Genomic DNA, 7,863 nt, shown 5'->3' on the forward strand with positions numbered 1-7,863 from the left:
GGGGGGGGGCAGAGCTGCCCCCGAGTCTGCCCCCAGCCCGTCAGAACTGTGCCCGCTCACGCAGTGCCGGTGAAGCAGGGTCCCACGGGGCACGGGTGGAGCGGGAGGTGCCCGTGACCCGCACACAGCAGCGTTAATAATTCCATGACGCTCATAGGGTGTCACCTCATCTTCACGCCGGTTTTAATGGGGATAGACACGCGGAGGGGAGGAAACTCCACTAGCCTTTTGTTCACCTCAGCCTTGAGTCAAGTCCCCAAAGCCAAGGAGCAGCCCCTCGTCTGCAACAACAGGAGAGCAGAGTCCGGCCAGGTGGTTCCCGGGCACAGACCGGGATCCCCACTTCCACTCGCAACCAGGCTCCAGCAGTTTCCAGAGTTCCCTGCCCGGAGACAGGGCTGGCGGAGGGGACGCCGGGCTGGGGACGGTCTTGGCAAGAGGGAAACCACGGTGTGTCTTCACACCTGCTCGGCTTCACGCTCCCCTCCTCCCTGCCGTCACCCACGGCTGTCCTGGGGCGGCGGGATCCGCTGCGGGACCGTCCCGGCGGCTGCGGGAGCCGGGGTGCATCTGGCACCCTCTCCTGGCCAGCGAGGGCCAGGTCGGCGGGTTGTGTATGTTCTCGTTCACCTCTTCTTTGAGGATAATTGGGGCAAGAGAAGAGAAGGAGGGGAAAAATAACCCAAAGCTTGCGGGATACCTCTCTGTGTGGCTCCATTCCTCCCAGCTCATCCCTCCTTCCAGCCCATCTCCTTCCCCACTTCCCCCTTTCGCCTGGGATTTGGGGAAGGCAGAGCTGACTGCCTGTGTGCTTCACTCCGTGCTTCTGCAAAAAAAGCCCACGAGCGACCCCAGCCCACTTGTGGGGTTAAGGGCCACCTGAACAAACCCCTGGGCTGGGGCCAAGGTTTGCAGAGCAGACCGTCTCTGTCCCTTCTGTCCCCAGAGGGGACACCCTGATGCCAGCGCCCACATAGCCTGGGGACAGTGTCCTGGGGCAGAAAGGACACCCTGCAGTGGGATGGAAGGTGGGCGTGGGGCCAGAGGGAAAGATGTGGTGAGGAATCAGCCCTTGCTTTCTCCAAAACAAATCCTCCAGAAAACAATTATCACCATGCACCAGGTTCATCCCCCCAGCCCCTTCCTGATCAAGGGGAGGGATTGGCAGCCCCCAGAGACACTTTCATGTAACTGTTTAAACTCAGAAGCAAGTTTCTCAGCATCCTCCAATCTCTGCCCATCCTCAGTGACTTTCCATCAAAGTGACGCAGCCACATCCCTGAGCATGGCACTTCCAGCTTCCCTTTACATCTCAAGCTCATCTCCCCTGGCCTCAATGACACAGCCCCACAGCAGTGACGGCCCCACATCATATTTCTGTGTGTGGTGTATTTGTTTTTGGGGCCTGTTGAATGGCAAATGCGAAAGGGAAGAGGACTCCTTCCTGTTCTTTCAGAGCCGGTCGCTGTGCCCTGCTCGGCTTCAAGGGAATAGCCGGCAAAGCGGCCGCTTTCACAAATAATGGCTTCATTAGATTGAAAGAAGTGGACAGTGACCTCTCTGAAATGGACTTTCTGACCCCTGCTGACCTCTGGCCCTGGCTCTGACAGCCTGTAAATCTTCCCCCTCGCGGCATGGCCGGGGCGAGGGCAGGCAGTGCTCTGCCGGAGCCCAGTGCCGACGCTGCTGCCCGTGGTCCGGCATTGCGGACCCCTGCACAGGCAGCACGATGCTGCCTGGGGGCTGCCTGGCTCCAGCCAGGTCCTGAGCTCAGCGGGATGAGGCTCCGGGGGTTTGCAAAGCCCGGGCATGTGGGTCACAGCTTTGGCAGAGATGGGGACTGGGTCCTCAATGTGCTGCAAACCCCATCGGGGCTGGTCCTGGGGAGCTGTAGCGCCCTCAGAAATCATGTTATTAGGTCTGTGGCTCCAGCGCCATGTCCCAGCACAGTCACCATTACCATTTGCTCATCGGAAAGGCACAGACCAGCTCAAAAGCAGCCTCTGAGCCCCTGCCAGGGAAAACTGAGCCCTCTCCCTGCCCATCCCACAGGCACAACCCTCCTGGCTGTACACAGACATGCTCAAACCTCCTCCAACCCCCACTGAGACCACCTCCATCTCCCTCCCGCAGGCACAGACCCTTTCCTGCAGCCCCCAGCACCTTCTTCCCCACCCACCGAGCCCAGGGCGCTGCTGACCACCGCACAGCCTCACCACCCGATCTGCTGGTGGAGAAACTAAGGCACAATGGGGCCATGTGGCCAGTGGGTGGCTGCCAGTGGGTGTCTGTGCAATGGGAACCCATGCCAGGCTCTCCAAACCAGCTTGGTGCCCTGTGCTCCCCAAGGCTGGCACATACCTCCCAGCTCTGGCACAACCCCAGTGCCGGCAGCGAGCCCCTCGCATCCAGCGCCACCCGCCTCCCTCCTCCCCATCCTTGCACGCTTGCCGCTGACCTTTGGCTATGAAGCAATCAATAACAGAGGCCATGGTGCCGTTCCTCCCCCTCACCGTCCCCCCTGCGCCCTCCTCTCATCCCATGCCTCTAACAAGCCCGGTTGGGATTGAGGGATGCTCTGGTACCTCCCTGCACCGGGGACACAGGGCTGGGGGTGCATTGACCTACCGGAGGCGCAGGTGTGCTCCCAAGGATGCCCTAACCAGGCACCCCCTTCCCAACACCCCAAAAATTCTCCCCTGGGGGTGTTTTCCAGCTCTGGGGTGTCAGTGGGTGCCCCACACCTTTGGGTTTGGGGTTCTGCGATGCCCATGGTGTGGACGGATCATGGCTATCCTGCTGCCATCAGAAACGGGGCTCTCCAGGGCATCAGCATTTGACAAGGGAAGGGTGAGGAGTGTGCCAGTGGGGTGACCCGCTGGGATGCTGCCCAGTGCTAGGCTCCCCCGCGGTTTCGCTGCCTTTTGGATGAGGCAGGAGGGGGAAAAGGTAGGTAGAGACAGGCCTGGCCTGAAGCAATGGGTCATGCCCAAATTCGGCAGCTCCTCTTTGCATCCCCAGCAACCTTCGATAACAGCCCTTGGGCAGCAGCTGATCGATCAGCTGCAGAGCTGGGATTGATCAGGATTTCAGCCCCATACATATTCCTGCTCTCTGATAAAGGGAAATCAATAACTGAAAAAGATATTCCTCTGAGGCAGCAGCCTCCAGCAGACCAGGGCTCACAAGCCTTCCCTCACCCCTTATATCCCCCCACCCCAGTTCAAACCTTGCTCCACCCGAGAGCAAACCCAGGCAGAGGGCAAGAAAATTGCTTTGAGGGAGCCAGACTGGGGGGGACGGACGTGGCAGGACACTGGGGAAAGGAGGCAGAGCCTCTCCTCCCGCAGTTGATTCTCACCTCCCAAAGCACCAGCCTACCCTGCATCCTCCTCCTCTCACCGGTGGTCTTGAAAAGAGGGTTTTCCTCCTTCTTAGGGTGCTAGAGACACCCCCCCCCCCCAAAAAAAAAAAAAAAAAGACACAGGCAGGGTGAGCCCGGATCAGCTGACGTGGCTGAGGCATCCACAGCCCATCACCTCCAAACACCGGCGGCTGTGGTCAACACTGCAGGGCTGAGACCTGGAAACTCATTGCAGTTTCACCCCAGTTGCAGTCATTGCAACTCTCACCCCAGTGCTGAGACCTGGAAACTCATTGCAGGTGTGGCTGGAGCAGCACCCTGCAGGTACCTGTCCCATGGGGACAGAGTGGGGACACACGGCGTTCACCCAGGGGGGAGCTCTGCCTGCAGGTGACACAGCCCTGTGTGCCCATGGGTGCAAATGGGCACAGGCGCTCAAACCTCCCACGCAAAATACAGCCAGAGGTGGGGGTGACGTGGGTCTGGGTCAGCGCAGACAGACTCTTCTCATGTCCCTGTTCCTGCTGTGCCTCAGTTTCTCTACCCATAAAATGGGCTTCATGCCCAGGAGCTTTCGGATGCTTTGAGGCCACCCATGGGGAGATGCCCCATGCCCAGCCCCCTTCATAGGGACAGCCCCCAGCTCAGCATCACCCCAGGGGCTGGGGTGGCTCTGTCCCAGCCACCGCGGGTGCCCCGAGAGCCCTGGAGACATGGGCAAGGGCCTCTCCCTGGAGCATCCCCATCCCCATGCGTTGCTGCAGAGACCTGATGCACTCAGTGCACCTCAGGAAGTCCCCACTCTCCCTGCCAGGTGCCAGCTGGGTGGCCAGACCTAAAGCCATTTCTTAGCAACGCCCCCGGGTGTATTTTAAGCTCTCGGGCCCTTCCAGGAAAACCCAACTTGAACAAAGCAGGAAAGGGACAGGTTTGGGGGGGTGTTTCCGAAAAGCACCTTCTACCAGGGCCACCCCCACACTGAGAGCAACTGCAAGCTAAGGGGGAGCATGGGGGACTTGTGGGGGATCCTGTGTCCCATCCCCTGGGGATGGGGATGCCACCATCACCCCCCCGCTGACAGGAATCCCAGCTCCATGGATGGTCTGGGGACCGCTGCTGGATGCTGCTGCCGGGACGCCAGCAACGCCCCTGGGAGCTGGAGGGGATCAAGGCAGAGGGAAAATGAGGGGGTTGTGCAGGTCACACAGAGCATGAGAGCGTCAGGTCTCAGCTCGGGCCGTGTGCTGGTGAGCTGCTGCCACCGGAGACGCTTATCTCGAGCCATCGTGGGCAGCAGGGAAGGTGTGAAATTTTGGATGCTCAGGTGCTGAGGGGGTGCTGCGTGCTGTGAGCTCGGGGTGCAGGCAGGGGTGATGGTGGTGTCTGCTGCTTTTTTGAAGTGCTGGCAGGAAGGAAGCGGTGACATCTCACTGCGGTCCCCAAGAACTTGCTATCTCCATATCTCCGTCCCCAGCACCTGGCACCCCCTTTCCTCCTCCCTCCTGCCCTGCCGGCAGGCTGCCAACCATCACCTTGGGTGCTTGTAACGCACCCAAAGGCCTACAAAGCTGCCCCCTGTGCACCCCAGCATCCCCCCAGCATCCTGACATCCCCCCCTTGGGCACCCAGCCATCCTCCCAGCACCTTGCTATCCCCACCTCGGGCACCCTGTCATCCCCTCCAGGCTCTGCAGCCCCCTCAGGCTTTCCCCAGGGGACTGGGGTGCTCTGGGGTTCCAGGCCCCCCACCCCGCCCCTGCCTCACCCCCCCCACCGCCCCAAAACCCCAGCACTGTTTTGGTCTCGTGTCTTGATCTCTCTCAACCTCCTCTTATTTTTCCTCTCTCTTCCCCTTCTTGCTGTCACCTACATGCCTGCCCTGTCTCTCGTCCCTCCCTTTGCACACAGTGACTCAAGGCCCAGACTTGCCCCAGTGTCCCTCCAGTTCCCCCAGTGCCCAGGGAACTGGTTTGCCCCAGGGAGGACCCTCCCCAGTGCTGACTAAATCCTCCCCAGCCAGCCCCAGCTATGCCGGGGGGATGCGGCAGGGAGCTCCCATTTCCCACAGAGCCATGGCCAGCTGGTTCGGCTGGTTTGGCACATACACACGCTTGCACGGGCTTGCACGTGCTTACACACGCGTGCACACACACACACACACACAGACACACACACGTTGCAGCCGGCCCCGGGGCTCCCAGGACCGTCCCATCGCTGCCTCTCACAGGAGCCCATGGTGCTGGACGGATGCGCGGGACGGATCCTCCTTCTGTGCCGGAGCCACGAGGATGGGCAGCCAGACCCCGCGTGGGTGTTCAGGCCCCCTTGGGCTCCCCAGGGCTGCTGGGGACCACTCTGTGTCCCCTCTGTCTCTGGGGCTTTTTCTGAGAGCGCTCAGCTGATACCTACTGGTACCCACTGGTATCCCCGTGGAAGGAGGGCCGGGGCTGTGGGGCAGCTGGGCAGGAGCTGCTGGCATTCCCTTTCTCTGGGACCCCGCACAGAAACCTTTCCTCCCGAAGGAAATTGGTGTGAAAGGAGGTTTCTCTCCCAAAACTTTCCTCTGCTACTCCCCACCTGGTTGTGTTTTCCATGTGGTTCCTCAAGCCACCGTGTTCCCTGCAAAGGGCGCTGCAGGGGGCCCAGAGGCTCTGGGGAAACCCAGCAGAGAAGGAGAGACCAACATTTTCTGGTCATCCCTGGCGGGGCAGCTTTTTGGGAGGTACTTGAATGGGTGTGGGACTCGTCCCCTTCCCGCTGTCACTGGAGCAGGGCAGCCCCCGTGGGTCAGGGACCCCACCAGGTGGGGGAATGTGGGGTTGGGGCTGCTGTCACAGCACCCCCTTCTGTGTGAGCTCACCGAGTGCTTCTCTTCAAAGTGGTGACTGTGTTAGCCACCAGTAGGTTTCAGAGTTAACACCGTGTCTAAGGGGAGCCATTCATGTGGTCTCAGGCTGTTGGCCATCCCCAGCCGAGGTTGCCACCACTCCTGTGCTGCCGGAGCTGGTGGCACTGGCTGGTGGGTGGCTGAGGTCCCACTGTCGCTGTGGCGGGCAGCGGTGTCACCCCTGCCACCCCTGGCCAGGGCAGGAAAGCCCGACTGTGTGGGTCTTGGGGCCCTGCTGCGTCCCCATCCCATCCTGCACAGTTCCGAGTGCCCCCAGTGCACTCAGCACTGGGGGGGACATGGTGACCTCCCTCTGCTTTCCTGGGGATTTTCTGCTCTGGGGAGATCTCGCGATGTCACCGGTGGAGGGTCCCAGTTCCAGTCCATGCCCTGGCGAGGGAGCCGAGTCCCCGGCTGTGGGGCGATGTCTATTAGAGACAACCTGGTCCCACCTCCTCCTCTTCCTCCCCGCAAAGAGGCTTCACCTTTCCTCTCCAAATTTAGCAAAGGCCCCCAAACCCGGTGGTTTCCTGTTCATGCTCCCAGCAGCCACTGAACTGTAACACAGCAGCGGCCGGGGCTATTTGGTGGCCGTGGCACCAGAGCGGAGCAGGTAGGAACCATCGCGCTGCCACGTCCCACAGGGATGTCCCCATGTGTGGGCATCCCTCTCACCTCTGCCCTTCCCACCTCCCCTGCAGACCCCAGTTCCCACCGCTCCGGCTCGGGGCTGCCATCGCCACCATTTGCCACTTTACGGGGCGCAGCATCGGCCGGGGAGGGGACAGAGCTCTTTGGTGCTGGGACATGGTGATGCTGGGCGGCGTACGGCTTCGCTTGCCAGGCTTTGGCTTCCCCAGCCTGTGCCGCAAACCTGGTTTTTAGGCTTGACCATTGCTTTGGGTTTAGTTACCCCAAAAACAAGCAAAAGGAGGGGGGGGGAAATGGCTATTTGCCTTCCAAGGACTGGGGAAGCGGGGCCGAGGGGAGGGCAGGGTCCTGCCCGGACAAGTCCCAGCCCCGGCTCCGCTCCCTGCCTGGCTCTCGGTTGGTGCTTGGCAGGTTTGGGCAAACCTCCTGTAAATGTCATTTTTTTCCCCAGTGATGGCTTTTCATGCTCTGGTGGCTCCACCAGGACGGGGTCCTGCTCAAGTCCCCAGCCGTGCCCCGCTGCGGGGGCTCAGCCCGTTGGGTTTGGGGGTGCAGGATGGGGTGAGGAGGTGGCTGAGCCCCCCTGGTCCCCTCTGAGCGGTGGCTTGTGCCCCCCCCAGACTGTCTGTGGGGAGTGGCAAGTGCATCCCACAGGACTCACAGGATCGGTCTCCACTCGAGGACATCTACACCAAAGGGAACATCTGACGGACAGTCCTCCTGGAGGGTGAGTACCGATCCCATCGCCACTGCCTTGGTTGCCCATCAGCCTACAACCTCCCCCTCACCTCCAGGTACCCGTGGGGACACCCTGACCCCCCCACCACAGCCCGGAGCTCTGTGGGGAATGGCTCAGCCCTCCCCAGATGATACTGCAGGGGGGAAACTGAGGCACGACAGGGAAGGGGCAGTGGCAGGACGGTGACAGCCAAAGACCCTGCTCTGCAGGTGGCAGGGGCGGG

The sequence above is a fragment of the Charadrius vociferus genome, unplaced genomic scaffold (assembly GCF_000708025.1).
Source record: "Charadrius vociferus isolate BGI_N301 unplaced genomic scaffold, ASM70802v2 scaffold613, whole genome shotgun sequence".
NCBI classification, from domain to species: Eukaryota; Metazoa; Chordata; class Aves; order Charadriiformes; family Charadriidae; genus Charadrius; species Charadrius vociferus.